Source organism: Halichoerus grypus, chromosome 11 (assembly GCF_964656455.1).
Source record: "Halichoerus grypus chromosome 11, mHalGry1.hap1.1, whole genome shotgun sequence".
Classification (NCBI taxonomy): Eukaryota; Metazoa; Chordata; class Mammalia; order Carnivora; family Phocidae; genus Halichoerus; species Halichoerus grypus.
This window is the reverse complement of record NC_135722.1, coordinates 16,878,689-16,899,235: the sequence shown is the minus strand read 5'-3', so window position 1 is coordinate 16,899,235 and position 20,547 is coordinate 16,878,689.

The following is a 20,547-nucleotide window of genomic DNA, read 5'->3' as shown; positions in this document are numbered from 1 at the left end:
CTGATTAGGGGCATGGAAGCCAGATTAGAACAGGAATAAGGTCCTTCTGTGTGGATTGGCAGGAGGTGCGGGGGAGCTTAGGGGGTGGCCTGGGGAGGAGAGAAATATTCCAATATTTTCAGAACTGCTATGGCTGCGTAGGCAAGTCCCCCCGAATGTCAGCTCACATGCACGCGCACACGCACACGCACGCACACACGCACACGCACGCACACACGCACACGCACGCACACACGCAGGCCCTGCCACCCCTTGAGGGCTCAGTCCATTCCTAGCTGTGAGGGAACCCGGATCTTCTCCTCAGACTAAGCTGTGGCCAGTGTTGGGCAGGCAGGAAAGGTCAAATGTCTGCCAGCCTGGAATGTTCCAGAGCTGCGCTGGCAGACCCCCGTCCTGCCTGTTTCCTAGCAGAGCCTCCTCCAGCCCCCTCCCTGGGGTCTTCCAAGTGAGCAAGTTTCCCAGGCTGAGGAGCCGCGTGCTGAAGGCGACTGATGTCACACACTGGAGTGTCCAGCCCCCAGGGCCTCTCCCAGGCCAGGGCTGCCACCACTTCCTTCTCCCTGCAGAGGGACAGAGACCCGACTTGCCACACTGCTTCCGGGCAGCTGTCTGGCTGCTCTCCGGAGTTTCTGGAACCTGTGGGCCAAACTTCAGTTGGTCACTGTTTGTTCATTCACTTGTTCATTCATTTGTTTTTTCCTTCATTCATTCCATGAATGCTTAAATGGGCACCTCCTCTGTGCCAGGCACCGTTCTAGGCTCCTGAGAACACAGCAGCGAAGAAAAGCAGGTCCCTGACCGTATGGCACCTGTATTCTGGTGAACACAAGGGGTCGGCACACTCCCCCGAACACACCTACACGCCCGGACGTGCACACATGCTGTCACCATCACAGCTCGGTCCACGCCGACTGGGGCTCTGGGACCCCTGGGGCCCATCCAGAGCCTCTGGCATCCTGCGGAAGGAAGTAGAATAATGACCAGCGAGTGGACAAACAGGAAAGAGCGCGGAAGCACTCACACTTGGCCCCCTTCCCCTCCAGCCACGCTCCACAGGAATCAGCAGCCCCGGGCAGCCCCCCTCCCTGCGGAAACAAACCACGCAGCTCCTGCACTGGGACATGCAGCCTCTGGGACTCCTCCGTGACATAGGCCGTCATTCCAACCTCCCGGGCTTACTGTGTTACCGTGGGAATCGCATGAGGTAACAGACACAGTGAGCTGCTTCCCGGGGCAGCCTCTTCCCGTGACCGTGACCGTGACCGGGGAGGGCTTCAGGGGCATCCCCTGGAGGTGGCCCTCCCTGGACAGGAACAGGCAAGTGGAGAACTTCGGTGTCTCCAAGGCAGGGACTGCGGATTGGTCCAAGAGGCTGGGGACTGGGGCAGGAAGCAATCTGTGCGGGGGGGGCCCCTGCCCCGTGGGGTGGAGCCTCGGAGGGGCCGGCTGAGGCCATCTGAGCTGTGAGTACCCACCCCCACCCCCAGCTGCCCCCTCTGAAGTCATTTCCACCACCCCCCCCCACCCGCACCTGCCTTCTGGGCTGGGACGATGTCAGTCCCAGAAGCAAGTCCCTCCCCACCCCCCCATGTCACCTCAGATGCCTCAAGTAGGTCCTCTGGGAACAGGAGTGGGCTTCCTGCAGGATGCGGGGGCTGTGGAGCTCGGCAGAAACGGCGGAAAGCGCAGAGGGGCTGCGGGGGCGGGGAGGATGGAAGGTGGGGTCTAGAGAGGCCCCAGCGACCTCTTGGAGGACTGGTCAGGGTCGGAGGGTGCTGGTGGCAGCTGACAGAAGTGAAGAGGTCTAGCCTCTGCCCCTGCATCACACACCTGGTGAGTCCAGCTTAGGGTTTCCAGGGTGACAGCGACCCCATGTTCCCAGTAGCCAATCCTCTTGGTGCTGGTTTATGGAGGACTCTGGGCCTTGGGGCCAGGAGGCATCCTGTGTTTGGTGGGATGGGAGGAGAGAGCCCCTTCCGCAGAGGGGCCCGGCTCCAAGCCCGAGGGAGCCCACAAGGAGGAGGGAGGGAGTGCTGGAGTGAGAAGGATGCTGTGAACGGGACCCCAGCCAGAGGAGGAGCCGGGAGTAAGAGGAGGGCCAGCTCTGCAGGGTGAGGCGTGCCTTGCGCAGGGCCTCCCGAGGAGAGAGGGCGGGAAGCCAGCAGGCACGGGCCGGTGCCTCTCCCTGGACCCTGTCTCCTTCCCAGTCAGCAACATCACGTCCTCTCAGCAGCCAGCACGTACACAGTGCTAACTTTTACCCCTCCCCCCAGCAGAGGAGATGCGATTGCCACCTCCGCCCCCTGTGGGTTGTGGAAGCCAAGGCTTGGAAGAGCTACTCTGTGTGCCGCAGGCTGCCCCTCTGCACCAATTGAGGAGGAGCCGTTCACACTGTCGTCTAAATAAGCGGCTCCCCTGGAGTTGGCAGTGTGCAACCAGAACGACCGTACCTGACGACCACACAGGGCAGACGCTGGGATTGGCCCCTGGCTCTGCGTCCCCTGCCTTCTCCACGGAGCTGAGGAGGGGGGCCCTTTTCGAACAGGCTCGACTCAATGACATCTGACATTTCATCTGTCGATCCGTGCAGTAACTATTGGGCACCCACTGAGTGCCAGGCTCCGTGGAGGGAATCCAGGCTCAGCCAGGTGAGCGAAGTCCCTCGTGTCACGGAGCTGGCAGTCTAGAGGGGGGGCACGGGCAAGACACACAAACTTAAACTGGAAGACCCTCAAGACTCCATCTCTACCCACCAGTCAAAGCACAGGACATGACGGAAGAAGCCTGTCCCCAGACTGGATGTCGTCACTCTCACTGCCTGGGGTACCGCACGGGCTGCCACTCCACCAGGAGGCTGGCTGGCCCAGGGTCCAGTCAAAATGTGGATGTAAATGTCACGGCCTCTCGTGGATTCCACGTGGGCAGAAAACCCTTTCCCAGGTGGCCGAGGAAAACTGTCTGGGGCTGGTGATGGTCTAAGGACCGCCTCGTCGGGATAGTTAAAGATTTACTGAGTGGGCCGCTGGGGCTGCCCTGTGGGGAGGGGTGTCCGGGTGTGTTGGGCCGGCTTTCTTCCGCTGAGGACTGAGGGGGCTCGGTCATGAGGTCCCCGTGACTCCATGCATGGCATGTGCATGTGGCCAGCCCTGTTTGGACTCTGCTCTCGATCTCCTGAAGCTAAGAGAGTTTGCAGGTGGCAACCAGCCTCTGCCTAAGGTGGAAAATGGAGCGGTGAAGCCATCGGGAGAGCGACAGGCTTTGCTGCTGGTGTTACAGGGCAGGGAGGGCAGCTGAGGTGGGATCACTGCCCTGGGCGTCAAGAGACCTGGTCCCTGGCCCGGGTGTCCCCCGTGGTCGCTTGGTCGGTTGTTGGCAGAAATGGTCGCTCCATTCCCCTTCTTGTGTTGATGCCCTCAGCAATGTGGCCCTGCAGCCAGCTCTGCTCTGAATCGTGGCTGGCCTTGTGGCCTGCCGTGGCCAATAGGATGTGGGGAGGGGACAGTGGGCCAATTCTGAGCCCAAGCCTCAAGAGGTGTCGTATGCTTCCACTCTCTCTTTCTCAAAATTCTGCCACTGCCTGTGAAGAAGCCCAGGTGAGCCTGCTGGAGGAAGAGAGGCAAGTGGCCCTGTCACCTCGTGACCCCAGCCAGCAGCCAGCCCGCCCTGGGACACAGAGCCACCCAGCTCACCTACGGCCAGCCACAGATGCGAGAGAAGGACCCGTGGACCACCCAGCTGCACCCAACCTACATTTTCGACACGCAGAATCAGGAGCTAAATAGATGGTGGTTGTTTTGGGGCCCTTATATTTGGGGCTACGTTATCACACGGCAAGAGCTAGCTGATACAGTGCCGGCCTTAGAGAATGATGAGGACAGCTATCATCGGCAGAGGGCCTATGGCCTGCCAGGCCCAGTTCCCAGCTCTCGGCAGAGATCATCTCATTTAATCCTCCCAGCGGCTCTGAGAGTTGGTACTTGGCATCCTCACGTTACAGACAAGAAAACAGAGGGTCAGAGAAGACCCTCATCTACGGCCTCCTGAATAGTCAGAGACAGAGACAAGATCGAAACCTGAGTCCGTCTTCATGGGCTCAGCCCTGAGTCACCTTCGCAGACGAGCCTCAATGTCAGAGCAAACCAGCAGCACTGAGAGGGTGTAATGTATTCTGCACACAGGGGCTGACGTCACTGAGAATGTTCTCAGCCTTCCGTTCCCCAAGAATTATGCCGCATCCCGCCCTGCTCTTATCTCACCCCTAGCCAGTGGCTCGAATTCCAGTGTGCTTTTAGAAAGAAAGACAGAAGCACAGATGTGGGGATCATTTGTCTCTTTTTTCACTCAACCTCCTATTTAATCAGCAAATATTTATTGAGCACCTGTCATGAGCCCATTTCCATAATGTTCTTTCTTTCGTGACATTCCCGGGGCCCCTGTCGTGTGTCCGGCCCTCACTCAGCACAGGTAACCGGGCCAGTGACGCCATGGTCATCGGGATCACCCCCCACCTCATCGAGGGGAAAGCTGAGCTTCCAGAGAAGCGCAGCGGCCACCTGAGGCCACCTAACCGCTAAGTGGCCTGGACAGGAGTCGGCTCTGGGTGTGGCTGAATTCACGCAGGACCTCTGCTTTCTCTGTCACCACAGTGGTGGCTTTTTATAAAGGGATTTCAAAATTTCCACTGGAATCTGTGGATGGCAGGTAGGGGGCTGGAGGGCCCAGAGGAGAAGGGGTAGTGGGGTGTCGGAAAATGTTCCCTGACTCCAAGAGCTGGCCTGGGTAAGGCCGTGGGCGCAGCAGGCCCAGGAAGAGGGGGCGTGTGCTGGGGGTGGAGGGAGAACCACAGGCTCCATCCTGCTCCCCCTGTGACTAGCGGATAAGTCACCACCATCCTTGGGCCCCGCCTGCCCCACCCCTCTGCTTCGCTGCTGGACCGCGGCCGTCTGTCCTCACCAGACACTGGGCATGGTGCCCTGCTCCTCCTGGTTGACCTGTTTGCAAACGGGGAATTCAGGGACAGTCGGGACTGGAAGGAGGGCAATCCCTGAGGTAGGGACTTAGCTGTAGGCCTCCCCAGTTTCTCAGAGCCCAGCTGCTGGCGGCTGTGGAGGCTGCCTCCTCCACGCTGGCAGCCGGCCCCACCCAACTGTCCTGATCAATCAGAATCTAGCTGCAAGGAGCCTTCTGGTGGCCCAGGAGCTGCAGCTCGTGTGTCTGTGGGCGTGGGAGGGGTACAGAGGAAAGAGGCTAGGACGTGGGAGGGTCTTCAGGCAATGGGAGGAATCTTATCTCATAACCACACCTGGCTGTCCTCCCCTCCGGGGCAACATGGGGGCTGGAGAGACCCCTGCCCTGGGGGCCCTCATCAGCTGAGAAACCATGGACGAGTCACGCTACCTCTCTGGACCTCCATCTCCTCATCGTGAAATGGGACAGAGAATGCTCAGAGCCACAGACCACACAGACACTCGTAACTAACGCTGAGTCCGTGCTTAGCACTTTGCACACGTTAGCTTGGTTTCCCCCGCAAACAACACTGAGACCTAAGAATTCTTAGCATCATCCCCGTTTTGCAGATGTGAAACCTGAGGAGGCTCCGAGCCGTTAAGGAGCTTCCCAGGGTCACACAGTTGGTGAGTGGGTGGCCACAGGCTGTTGGAACCCAGCCACCCCAGCTCCCAGCCCAGGGGCTCGGCCACACGGCTGCTGGCCTCCCTGCTCGGGGGGCTCAAGGTGACAGGGGCCTGGACGCCCCTTCTGGTGCCCCAGCTGCTGGCGGGTCCTGATGTCGCAGAGCAAGTTGTCAGCCTCCAACTCCCTTCATGCCCTGAGGTCCTCCGCTGTGCTGTCCCGCTTAGAAATGAGGCTCCCCCAGATCTCCTGGCTAACCCCACTTTTCTCTCCCATCAGCCTTCAGGGAGCTTGCCTGTCATGTCCCATAATGACACGGTGGCTTCGCTGTGCCCTCCCGTGGCCTCCTTTGAGGCAGCAAGAAAGCATGCTTCCTCTCTGCCCACACATGGGCCACGGGTTCGAATCCAGACTCTGCCCGCTCGAGCTGTGCAAGCATCAGCAAGTGGGGCATTTTTGGTTCCTCCTCTCAGAAATGGGCACGATCATAGGCTCACCCTCACGGTTGCTGCCAAGGCCAAGTAAGTTAGCACACGTGTAGGCTTAGATGGCTGCCTGGGGCCGAACGAGCTCTCAGTGCCTGGCTCCCTGCTTCCTTTCCCTGGCAGAGCCTTCCTGACCGTGCATTGTGACCAGGAACGGAAGAAGGACTTACTCCCAAGGACGAATCATAAAGAGACATCGGGAGACAAGAGTACAGTTGCCTTCCACTTCCAGCCCATGAGTTCAGATCAGGCAAGGCGCTGGGTTCAGTCATCATGGGTATGAGTCCGTCCCCGCTCCTAGAATGGGAGCTCTCAGAGGGCAGGCCTTGTCCGAGTCAGCTCCATCCCTCTGGTATCTGGCCACCTGTGGATGTTAATTTCCTCCCTTTCTTCTGCCTGACCCCACGTGCTCAGAAGGGGCACCTGTGAGAGGGTAGCCCAAGTTCTCGTGGAAGTGGATGGAGATTTGGCCCATCCCTGCTGGCGTCTCCAAGTGTCAGTCACGTAAATCAGACAGCCCACCAACCAGTGAGGAAAGAAACAGGCCATCAGGCAGTCGAACATCCATCAGGGGACGATCGGACACCAGCCTGGCCAGTCAGACACATAGACCAACCGATGATCACTCTGCATTCAATCTGATGTGGACACCCACTTTCCAGAGTCCCTTCCCAGGACTCTGAGAATGTCTCTCCTCTCCCCAAGCCCCCCCCCCTGCCCCCCACCCAAGAGGCCTGGTCTCGGATGCTCCTGGCAAGGTGCCCATTCCTGATCAGCAACTTGGCAGCCTCCTAGCTGCTGGCTCCAGTGTTCCCCCTCCTCCTTCCTCTCCTTCCCAAGGTGGGAGCCTCAGCCTCTGCCAAAGCATTACTAAGAGTGGGGGTGACATCATCCTCCTCGTCCCACCCCATCCCTGGCCCTGCTTACCCTTCACCCTTGGCTGCCCCTGAGTATATGACACATTCTGGGTGGGGGAGGGGGCCGTCCCCTGGGACAGATGCCTGAAGGTCCTCAGCCCCAGGCTCAACACACTCAGACTGCCTTTTCCCCCTCCCTGTCTTGCTGGAGCAGTCTTGGTCCCAGAGACCAAGCCAGACAGATCCAAATGCATACTCAGGATCTTCCAGCTGGGTGGCCCTGGATGAGGGCCTTTATCTCTTTGGGCTTCATCTCTAAAACAAGGATGAGAATTAGCCTTGCCTCAGAGCAGAGAGGCAAATACAAGGCTTAAGTGAGGTCCTGTCCATTAGGGTTCTGCCCCAGGGAAGCAACTTCAGTCTATCTTGATCTCTGTGGGATATTCATTCCTAAGATGCACATACTACCACCACCAAAAATAAAATAATAGTAGTGAAGGCATGTGTAGAGTAAACTTGGGAAACAATGTCAAAACCCTCCCCTTTTACCCCCCATCTGCCCAACCCTACCTCAGCTTTTCACAATGAACACAAGTTTTTATTGGTGTTCTTATTATAAAAATGTATGATGACTGTAAAAAGCCACAATGGAGGCAAATGTAAAGCTGAAGATGAAGTTCCTCAGCCTACTCAAAAATACACATAAATACATTCGGAAATTAGTCAAACACAACTGCTAGAAATGAAAAATGTCATCCTTGAAATTGCAGAATTCAAGGTATGAGCCAAATAGATTATGTAAAGCTGAAGACAGAATAAGTAAAATGTAAGATAGAGTTGTAGAAATTTATCCTGAGCACAGCTCCAAGAGGAAAAGAATTGAATATAGAGAAGTAAAAAGACGTGGAGGATAGAGTACAAAGACCTAATACATGTAATTAGAGTACTAGACAGAAAGGAAAGAATATAAGGAAGAGGCAATATTTGAAGAGATCCTAACTGAAAACTTTCAAGAGCTGTTGAAAGACAGCAAACCTTACATCCAGAAAACCCAGTAATTCCTAAGCACTAAAAGTTAAAAGAAATCCACAACTACACACATTAAAGTAAATCAGCAAATTTACAGGACAGAGAAAGAGGGAGATATTATGAAAGCAACCAGAGAGACAAAAAATTGCCTCTAATGGGATGGCATTTAAGCAGATGGGGCTGACTTCTCAACAGTAACAGTTTAATCCAAAAGATAGCAGAATGGTATTTCTAGCACATTTGAAATTTATATTGCTGAAATAAAATAGTTGTTTACTTAGAATTCTCCATCTAACGACTCTACTTTTCCAAGAGCAAAGGTGTAATAAAATTGAGAGGGGTCACCACCCACAGACTTCCAGGGACCCTCCTAAAATCAAGAACAAGACAAGGATGTCTGCTCTCACCACTTCTATCTAATGTTGTTTTGGAGGCTCTCGCCAGAGCAATTAGGCAAGAAAAAGAAACTCAAGGCATCCAGATTGGAAAGGAAGAAGTAAAACTATCTTTACTTGCAGATAACATATTCTTGTATGTAAAAAATTCTAAAGAATCAATTCAAAAGCTATTAGAACTAATAGACAAATTCAGCAAGTTTGCAGGATATAGGATCTATGTACAAAAAATCATTGTATTTCTACATATTAGCATGAATAGCCCAAAAATGGATGTAAGAAAATAATTCCATTTGCAATAACATAAAAAATAAAATAAAATACTTAGGAATACACTTAACAAAAGATAGGCAAAAGTTGGACTTTGAAGAATGACAAAATACTGCTGAAATAAAGTAAGGAAGACTGAAATAAATGGGAAGACCTCTACTGTCCATGGATTGAAGCCCTAGTATTGTTAAGATGGCAATATGCTCCAAATTGATTTACAAATTCAACACAACGTCTATCAAAAGCCCAGCTGGCTGTTTTATAAAAATTGACAAACTGATCCTAAAATTCATATGGAAATTTAAGGGATCTAAAGTCACTAAAACAAATTTGGAAAAGAACAAAGTTGGGGGGCTCACACTTCCTGATTTTAAAACTCACTACAAAGCTGTAACAATCAAGACAGTGTGGTATTGGTATAAGGACAGACATATAGACCAATGGAACAGAATTGAAAGTCCAGAAATAAACCAGTACATTTATGGAAAACAGTCCCAAGAAAACTCCATGTAGAAAGAATAGTCTTTTCAACAAACAGTGTTAGACAACTGGATATCCACATGCAAAAGAATGAAGGTGGACCATTTCCTTAATACCATACATGAAAATTAACTTAAATAGACCATGAAACAACATATAAGAACTGAAACTGTAAAACTCTTAGAAGAAAACATTGATGTAAATCTTAGTGACTATGGGCTAGGCAGAACCTTCTTTGATACAACAGCAATAGCACAAGCAACAAAAAGAAAAATAGATAAATTAGATTTCATCAAAATTTAAAACTTTTGTGCTTGAAAGGACACCATCAAGAAAGTGAAAAGGCAAATACAGAATGGGGCAATATATTTGCAAATCATACACTGAATAAAGAACTAGTATCCACAATATGTAAAGAACTCTTACAATTCCATATTAAAAAGACACATAACCCAGTTGAGAAACAGGACTTAAATAGACATTTCTCCAGAAAATATATACAAATGGCCAGTGAGTACCTAAAAACATAAGTACATGCTCAACGTAATTAACCATCAAGGAAATGCAAATCAAAACTACAATGAATACTATTTCACACAAACTCAGATGGCTATAATAAAATCTTTAAAAAAGAAGAAAGAAAATATTGGTGAGAACTGTAGAAATTAGAACCCTCAGTCATTGCTGATGAGAATGTAAAATGGTGCGGCCACTTTGGAAAACAGTGGCAATTTCTCAAAATATTACATGTGGAGTTATGTGGAGTTACCATATGACCCAGCAATTCCACTCCTAGATATATACCCCAGAGAAATGAAAACATATATCCATACAAAAAATTATACATAAATGTTTATAGCAGCATTACTCATAATAGCTAAAACTGGAAAAAACCCAAATGTCCTTAGGCTAATAAATGGATAAATAAACTGTAGTATATTCATGCAATGGAACATTATTTGGCAATAAAAAGCAATGAAGTACTAATACATGCGACAATACGATGAGTCTTGAAACCATTATGCTAAGTGGAAGAAGCCAGTCACAAAAACCCCACATATAATATGATTCCATTTATGTGAAATGTTCAGAATGGGCAAATCTATAGAGACAGAAAAGAGATTAGTGGTTGCCTATGGCTGGGGGATTTCAGGGGAAATGTGGATGGACTGCTAATGGTTACGAGGTTTCTTATTGAGGTGAAAAAATATTCAAAAATTGATTGTGGTGATGGTTGCACAACTCTGTGAATGTACTAAAAACCATTGAAATGTACACTTTAAATGGATTAATTTTGTGGTATACAAATTACAACTTAATAAAGCAGCTTTTTTAATATACTCTAAACAGAAAGGAAAATATCTGAGTTGGAAGGTCTGAGATGCATAAAAGAATGTTGAGCAAAGATGATGAGAAATATGTGGTTAAATTCCTAACATAATGACTGTATGACACAACGCTAATAATGTTTAATTTGGGGGAGTCTAGTATAACAAGGTAGAACTTATTTAGCTGTGTTATGCTGAGTTAGAATGTGAAAATATTAAGTGTAACAACCCAAAAAATAAAGAAAACTGCTTAGCTAGTAGAGAGAGAAATGGAACTCAATACACATGGAAATCTGAAATCAGTGGCCATATAAGCAGATCATGAGGCAGCTGTACCTATGGGCAGAGTTTCATAGAGAAGGCAAAGCTTGCCACAAACCAGATAGATTGTCAAGTGCAAGATATAGGGGCATTGGCAGGTAACATTACTTTTTGTTCCTATTGTGTGTTTTTTCTCCCATTAATATGTTTTTCAATGAAGATCAAATCCATTTAATCCATTTAAGTGAGAAAGAAGAAAGAAAGAAAGAAAAAAAGAAAAAGAAAGAAGAAAGAAAGAAAGAAAGAAAGAAAGAAGAAAGAAAGAAAGAAAGAAAGAAAGAAAGAAAGAAAGAAAGAAAGAAAGAAAGAAAGAGAGTAGGGGGAGAAAAGAAAAGAAATAAACAGAAAAGATGTACAAATAGCACAATACGATGGTGGAATAAACCCAAATATGTCAGGTAATCACAATCAATATAAATGGACTAAATGTTCTGGTTAAAAGACAAAGTTTTCAGACTAAATTCAAAATTAAATTACAGCTCTAAGCCAGTTATTTTTAGTCTTTGAGTCTACATTTGCTTGTATGTTTGTTTCTTTTTTAAAAATAGCAGCTTTATTCACATACCACACAACTCACCAATTTAAAGTGTACAATTCAATGGTTTTTAGTATATTCACAGAGTGTGCAACCATCAATTTTAGAACACCTTCATCACTCCAAAAAGATACCCCATGCACACTAGCAGTCACTCCCCATTTCCCTCAAAAATTTTCAGCCCTAGGCAATCATTACTTTCTAATTTTTGTCTCTATAGATTTCCCTATTCTGGACATTTCACTTTAATGGAATCACATAGTGTGCGGTGTTTTGTGACTGGCTTATTTCACTTAGCATAATCTCTCCTAGGTTTGCCCATGTTGTAGCATGTCTCAGTAATCTATTCCTTTTTATTGCCAAAAAATATCCAACTGAATGGATATACATTTTATCTATCCATTCATCAGCCAGAGAACATTTAGTTTGCTTCTACTTTTTGACTATTATGAATAATGCTGCTATGAACATTCATGTACAAGTTTTTGTGTGAACATTGTTTTATTTTTCATATGTTTTATGTGGACCTATGTTTTCTAGGACTAGAATAGTTGGGTCATATGAGGAACTGACTGATTTTTTTAAAGTGGCTGCAACATTTTCCATTCCCATTAGCAACATGTGAGGTTTCCAATTTCTCCACATTCTTTCCAAGACTTGTTATTATCTGACTTTTTAATTTAACCATTAACTTGACAATGCATTATGGCCAAGTGGGGTTTCATTACAGGAATGTAAGGTTGGCTTAACATTCAAAAATCAATCAAAATAATTCTCTATATTATCAAACTATAAAAGAAAAGTCATTTGAATGGAATCAATAAAAGCATTTGTCAAATCCAATATCCATTCTTTATAAAAACTCTCAGGAATAGACTAGACTAGACTAGAATAGAATAGAACTTCCTTAACATGATAAAGGGTAACTATTAAAATAAAACCCTACAACTTGATGTTAATGATCATAAAACTGAATGTTTTTCCTCTAAGATCAGGAACAAGTCAAAGATGTCCACTGTCACCATTTCAATTCAACATTTTACGGGAGGTTCTGGCTGGTGCATTCAGGCAAGAAAAAGAAATAGAAGACATCCTTATTTGAAAGAAAGAAGTAAAATTGTCTTTAGTTTGCAGATGACATTATGATCTATGCAACAAATCCTCTGGAATCTACAAAAACACTGCTCTAACTAAATGAATTAAGAAAAGTAGCAGGATATAAGATCAATATACAATAATCAATTGTATGTTTAGATTCCAGTCACAGTAGGCAATCGAAACAAAATAATACCATTTACAATCATATAAAAAAAAAAAAGAAATACTTAGGGATAAATCTGAGAAAAGATGTGAAAAACCTGTACACTGAAAAATATTGCTAAGAGACGTTAAAGAAGATCTAAATATGGAGAGATATATTGTGTTTATGGATTGGAAGGCTCAATATTGTTGAGAAGTCAATTTTCCCTATATTGATCTGTAGATTCAACTCAATCCCAATCAAAATCCTGGCAAGCTGCTTTTGTAGAGATTCACAAGCTTAGTCTAACATTCACTTGGGCATACAAACAAACTAGAATAGCATAATAGAATAAGAGCAAAGTTGGAGGACTCACACTACTTCACTTCAAGCCTTAGTATACAGCTATGGTGATCAAAACAGTGTGATATTAGCATCAGAATAAGCAAATAGATCAATGGAACAAATAGTCTCTAACTAGACCCACATATATATGGTTTGTTGTTTTTGAACAAAGGTACAAAGGCAATTCAGCAGAGAAGGGAGAGTTGCTGAGAATTTAGCTGAGGTACTCCATGGTATTGCTTCTTCAGCATCGATTTTGTTTGACCTGCAGGGACCTTAAACTGATACTCCCCCCAGCCCCCAGTGCAAGTGTGTGCCCTAGATAACAGCCAATGGAGTCACATGCAAATGCCAGCTCCTGATATGACTTTTGCAACTGCCTTTGTGATCATCAGTCTCTCTTGCCTCCAAGGGCCTTTCCCTTGTGTGCCCCTGGATGACCTAAGACCCCCATGGAGCTCACTAAAACCCCGTTCTTTTGGTTTGAATTGACCATCCCATCTTAGCCCAGGGAACTCCAAAGCACTCCACCCACTTACCCTAAGAAAGGCAAATGCCCCAGGTTTTGCCTTTCTCTCTCTGTCTGCACTCTGCTCTGACTTCCCAGTGTGGCCCCTTGGGGCATACCCTGTACCTCCTCCAGGACTGTGAATAATAAATTATCTCTATTTCAATATGTCTTGTGGTTTGTTGTTGAATCTTGACTCACCATCTGGCACACTTAAATGTTAATTTAACAGAGTCATAACAATATTCTTGTCCACACATGGGGTTGGAACAATTGAATGTCCATATTTTAAAAATTAACTTTGATCCATACCTCACACCATATATGAAACTTCTCTTAAAATGGATAGCAGACCTAAATGTAAAATATATAGAATTATACACTTTCTGGAAGCATACAAGAGAAGACATGTGACTTTGGGCCATTAAAGAAAAAACTGGAAAACTGGACTTCAAAAATTAAGAATTTTTGTTCTTTAAAAGGCATTGTTAAGAAAATGAAAAGACAGGGGCGCCTGGGTGGCTCAGTCATTAAGCGTCTGCCTTCGGCTCAGGTCATGATCCCAGGGTCCTGGGATCGAGCCCCGCATCGGGCTCCCTGCTCAGCGGGGAGTCTGCTTCTCCCTCTCCCTCTCCCCCTGCTTGTGTTCCCTCTTTCGCTGTGTCTCTCTCTGTCAAATAAATAAATAAAAATCTTTAAATAAAAAAAAAAAGAAAATGAAAAGACAATTCACAAACAGGAAAAAAATGTTTGCTAATCACATGTCTGAGAAAGGACTTCTATTCAGAATACACAAAGAATTCTTAAAACTCAAGAAACAAAAATTAGAAATGGGCAAACAACTTGAACAGATACTTCCCCAAGGGAAATATACAATACAGATGTCAAATAGCACATGAAAATATACCCAACATCATTAGTCAAATAGGGAAATGTCTTAGGTAACCAAGAAAATACCATTATACAGCTATTAAAATGTCTAAAATGTAAAAGACTGACCATACCAAGTGTTAGGTGAGAATATGTTAGAACTCTCATACACTGCTGGTAGGAATGTGAAATGGTCCAACCACTCTGGAAAACAGTTTGACAGTTTCTTAAAAAGTTAAATACATACCAGCTAAACGACCCAACCATTCCACTTCTATTTACCAGGAGAAGTAAAGGTATATGTTTCAATCAGATATTTATAATCAATGTTCATGGCAGCTTTATGTTTATGGTAGCCCAAACTAGTAACAACCTGAATGTCCACTGAAAGTTGAAAGGATAAAAAATTCTGGTGTAGTCATACACTGGAATATTACTCAGCAATGAAAAGGAATAAATTATTGATACACATTGCAAAGTAGATGAACTTCAAAATAATTACGCTGAGTGAAAGAAGTCAGATAGAATAGAGTATATATTGTATGATTTTATTTTATAAAATTCTAGAAAATGCAGACAAATGTACAGGGACATAAAGCAGATCATTAGTTACCTATAGGGAAGGTGGGGAGGGGGAGGGAGGAATTATCAAACGGCATGAGGAAACTTTTGGGAAATGATAGATACGCTCACTATCATGAAAGCAGTGATGGCTTCACAGATGTATACATATTTCAAAACTCATCAAATTGTATGCATGTATATGTAAAGTTAATTTATGTCAATTACATTTCAATTAAGCTGCTAAAATACTCAGAAGATACTATCAACTTTCTCTAAATACATATTAAAATTATGTGGCATGATTGCTTAGAAAAATAAAACTTAAAAATTGGCACCAGAAGAAATATGATGCAAAGCTGTATCTTCTAAAGTTCCCATAGGACGCCTGATCTGAATAGCCCTAGAACCACAAAAGAAACCAAATCCAGAGTTTCAGATTCTCCACTGTTGAAAACACCAGGCTCAGACATCTTTACAGGCAAGTTCTATGGCTCAGACATCTTTACAGGCAAGTTCTATCAGACAAGTTTCAGATAATTCCAGTCTTACACAAAATATTCCAGAGGTCAGAAAAATGAAGATAATCCCCAGCTCATTTTTATGAGATGAGTAAAATCTTAATACCCCCTCCAGACACAACACAATGAAAAAGAAAACTACCTCATTCATGAACATAGAGACGAAACTCCAGATAACATGCTAGCAAATGGAATCTTCAAATGAACAAAAATGACAACACATCAGGTCGTGTTCAATGTATCCCAGGAATGCAAAGTTGGTTTGACTTAGGAAGATAGATGAATATCATTTAGCGCAATCCACAAGTCCAAGGAGAGATGCTACATGACAAACTCAACAGATGCAGAAACAGTGTGCAATAACTTTCAATGTCCATTCATGAAAAAACTCTCAGGACACTAGGAAGAAAAGACATGTTTCTTTAGCCTAATAAGTACTATCTATGGAAACCCTATCACAGACATTATAAAGCAGGAAGAATGATTGAAAACATTTGCTTTAAAATAGCCCATAAGACAACGATTCTTACTAATAGCCCTTTTAGTTAATACTACGTTGGAGGTCCCGGCCAGCACAGCGAGACAGAAAAGAAGATAAAGTAAAAATGTTTAAGGCAAAAGGATATAAATACTGGAAGGAAAGAAAAAAATAAGAGGTGATTGCAAAAGCTGTGATTGTTTCATGGACCACCCAAAAGAATTCGCAGATAAAGTACAGCCAACTGAGTGCCAGCCCCACTTTGCAGTCAAAAATCTGTGTAGAATTTTGACTTCCCTCCCAAACTGAACTACTAATACCCTACTGTTGACTGGAAGCCTTACTGAGAACACAGTCGATTAACACATATTTTTTGTTTGGATATTTTGTATGGGATACGCATTAAATACTGTATTTTTATAATAAAGGGAGCTAGAGAAAAGAAAATATTACTTAAAAAATCATAAGGAAGAGAAAACACATTTGCAGTCTGGGACTGTATTTATTGGGGGACAAAATCCACATATAAGTGGACCCACGCAGTTCGGACCCCGTGTCATTCAGGGCTGGCTGATTTAAGACTAACAAGAGAATTTAGCAAGGTTACTGGATACGAAAGCGATGTAGAAAACTCCATGATGTTCCTCTGTCCCGGGACTCTTAGAAAATGTAAATAAGGAGGGCAGTGTGTATAGTGGTTGCTTCATCGGTGAAAGGTGGACGGGGGTGCCCCCCTCGCCGTGTTTGCAGCGGGGTTAAGGAGATAAGTAAAGTCCCAGCCAGTGCAGGCTTACTAAGCGAGTAACCGCGAGTTCTCCTTGCTCCTCCCCAGGCCACTGGGTCCAGTACCCTCTGGGGACCACGTGGCAGGACTCAGCTCACATCTTGGCCTCGAGAGCTACAGGAAGGCAGCATGACCCTCACCCTAATATCTGTAAGGCAGAACGTGATCGGGGCCACAGGACACAAGGCACCACGGGACCAGCGGCTGGAGAGAGATGCTTTCCATCTGGAAGCACTTGGAACTTGGAGTGGGCAGAACCGAGAGCCGCGGAGAAGGGATAGGAGGGGCCGGTGTGGACGAGGGCTAGAGGTGGGAGCATGGGGAGAGTGCCAGGGGCTGGTGTGGGTGGCAGCCGGCACCGTGGCCTCTCACCTCCTCCCAGGCTCTTTCCTGTGCTTTGCCTCTGAGCTCAGCAGGATCATCCACTCTGTTCCTTGCTCCACCCAGCCCTGGTGGCTCCTGTGGAGCTGGTGGGCTTCCGGCCTAGGAGGGTTAGCAAGAAGCCTCCTGTTTGCTGGAGGAAATCTCTGCGAGGTATTTACTGCAGGGACCCAGGGCGGCTGCGATCCGGGGCTGAGCGCTGACCAGGGACTTTGCAAGGAAGAGGGAAGGGGCCTGGATGTTTGAACAGCTGGGGTGGATCAGGGGTTGCCATCCCCCGCTCCCCGCTCTCGGCTCCCCTCCCCTCCTTCCGGGCTCAAATGCCCCTTCTTACCTAGGGTTCTGACTGTCAGTGAATGGCGCTTTCTGGCCGGAGGGCATTTTCTGCCCTCCAACAGATCGTGGGTGTAGGGGTAAGGGGCTCATGAGCTTATAGGCAGAATGGTGCTCTGCGTTCCACAGAGAGCTGGGTTGGAGGCCCGGCCAAAACCAAACACACCTACATGTAAATCCATCAGAAGTCAGAGCTAACTTACAAAGGATAAAGTACAAAGGATACCTTCTCAGCAAGGGATATGAGGGATTTCAGGCTTCCCATTTCCCAGTTCCCCACAGAGACAGGCCTGGGAGAGTGGCAACTGGGCCTGGGACTTGTGGGGAGCCCCAGGGAGGGTTTTCCCAGCCCCAAGCTCCAATCACACCTCCCCCCCAAAAAAAACAGCCAAAATCCCTTATATGGATGCAAAAATGGCCTTTCAGAAGCCATGGCTCCTGAAGGTAGCATCTCCTGAAACCTAGCACAGTTATTGGTACCTCTAGCATTGTCTTGTTCATCTTTCATGGATGGATGAGAAGGACTGGGCATCTCCACGGATGGTCACTCTGCCGCCACCTGCCAGGGACCGTGACCCTGAGTTCTCTCCCACATGACAAGGCCTGGGAGGGCATGACCTCGTGAAGTTCCACGTGGCCCACACAAAACCATGTTCTCGGAGGCTCCCCTGCAGGCACCAGAGTAGCTTCCAGCGAGAGTCCTCCAATGACATGGGACTCTCCAGGAAATCTCAGAGGTGGTCTAACGGAGTCCCCCAGACATCCTGGGCAGAGAGCCAGGGGCATGAGGGTCACAGCCCCTGTTCTGGTCAAGGTTCTGGGTCCCCCAGCAGAAACATAGAAGCTGGGGCACCTGGGTGGCTCAGTCCGTTAAGCATCTGCCTTGGGATCCCTGCTCAGTGGGAAGCCTGCTTTTCCCTCTCCCTCTGCCCCTCCCCCTGCTCTTGCTCTCTCTCTCTCTCTCTAATAAATTAATTAATTAAAAAAAAAACCCACAGAAGCTGGGCTCTCTGTTCTGTTTCTCCCTGGTTGTTTCCCTCTGCTCTCACTCTGTCCCGTTCAATACTCCTCTCCTCCCCTCCCTGGGACACAGTCAGTCATTCATGTCTCAACGGTGGAGAGACAACAAAGGAAAATGGAGGGAGCCATTTTCCTCCATTTTCCTCCACTTTCAGCCAAAACCAAACACACCTACATGTAGAAGTCAGAGCTAACTTACAAAGGATAAAGTACAAAGGATACCTTCTCAGCAAGGGATACGAGGGATTTCAGGCCTCCCATCTCCCAGTTCCCCACAGAGACAGACCTGGGAGAGTGGCAGCTGGGCCTGGTACTATCAATCTGGCTCACCCATATTGCTTGCCCAGTGTACATGCTCTGGTATTAGGTGAAGTGTGTATGTTGGGTGGGGGCGGCAAAGTGACTCAGATGGTAGGTCCCCAACCCACTTAAGGAGCTCAAAAGGAGAAAACAGACACACCGCCCCCTCACTCAACACATCTTCAGACAAGGCAGACAATGTAATGTGTATGTGTGTGTGTGTGGGAAGTAAGTAAACTTTTGCGGGAAGAAAGAAAATGGTTAACTCTTGCTGAAGTTGGTAGAGGTAGGGGCAATCTTAGAAGACATCCTGAGGGAGGCATCCTTGGGGATGAATATTGGAGAGCAGGTAGAATTTCTTCTGGGAGAAGAGGACTAGAGTATTCCAGGGGAAGGAGCAGGGGCAAACCCATCACGCCTTGAAGTGGGGGCTGTGTTTGGGGGAACACAGGATTTGCTGGAGGAAGGATTTACAATAAAACCAGAAAAGGCATCACACATTTGATCCCTACTGTGGAACTGATGGTAGGGCAGAGGTGTACTCAGATTTCCTTCCTGCACCAGGGCCTCTGGGCCCAGTTCCTCAGTTGATAAAATGGGGATAAATCCTATCTTCCTCCCAGGACGGTTAAGAGGAAACACAGAAAGCGGGTAAGTAAGGATCCTGGTTCACTGTAAGGACTCCTTCCTTACAGTGGTCCTTCCCATGCTTCTCTTCTGTCCACCTGCTCCCCTAGCACAGAGGAGTCTCAACTGCTGACTCAGCAGAATTGGAATTAGCTGTGGACTTAACTCTCACTGTAGGGTAAGCTCTGGAAGGCAGGGGTGCCATTAGGTCCAGTCAACAAATGCTTATTGAGATGTCACAGTATGCAGCATGCTGGTCCCCTCATGGGATATGGTGGTAGTGCCTGGTTCACAGAGAGCTCTCAATAAGTGGAGAGAGGGATGGAGAGGGAGATGGATGAGAGAAAGGGTGGAGGGGGATGGAGACAGATGGAGGGGTGATAGAGAGGGCTGGTTGGCTAAATGAAGGGTAAAAGGGTGGAGGGATGGGTAGGAGAAGGAGGGAGGGATGGAAAGGTGGAAAGTGGATGGCAGAATAAGGGATGCTGAAATTGCACTACTGGGTTTTTACCCCAAAGATACAAATGTAGGGATCCGAAGGGGTATGTGCACCCCGATGTTTGTAGCAGCAATATCCACAATAGCTAAACTGTGGGAAGAGCCAAGGTGTCCATCGACAGATGAATGGATAAAGAAGATGTGGTATATATATACAATGGAATATTATGCAGCCATCAGAAGGAATGAGATCTTGCCATTTGCAATGACGTGGATGGAACTGGAGGGTGTTATGCTGAGCGAAATAAGTCAAACAGAGAAAGACATGTATCATATGACCTCACTGATATGAGGAATTCTTAATCTCAGGAAACAAACTGAGGGTTGGTGGAGTGGGGGCAGGTGGGAGGGATGGGGTGGCTGGGTGATAGACATTGCGGAGGGTATGTGCTATGGTGAGTGCTGTGAATTGTGCAAGACTGTTGAATCACAGACCTGTACCTCTGAAACAAATAATGCAATATATGTTAAAAAAAAGAAGAAGAAGAAGTTAGCAGGAGGGGAAGAATGAAGGGGGGAAATTGGAGGGGGAGACGAACCATGACAGACGATGGACTCTGAAAAACAAACTGAGGGTTCTAGAGGGGAGGGGGGTGGGAGGAGGGGTTAGCCTGGTGATGGGTATTAAAGAGGGCATGTATTGCATGGAGCACTGGGTGTTATACACAAACAATGAATCATGGAACACTACATCAAAAACTAATGATGTAATGTATGGTGATTAACATAACAATAAAAAATTTTAAAAAA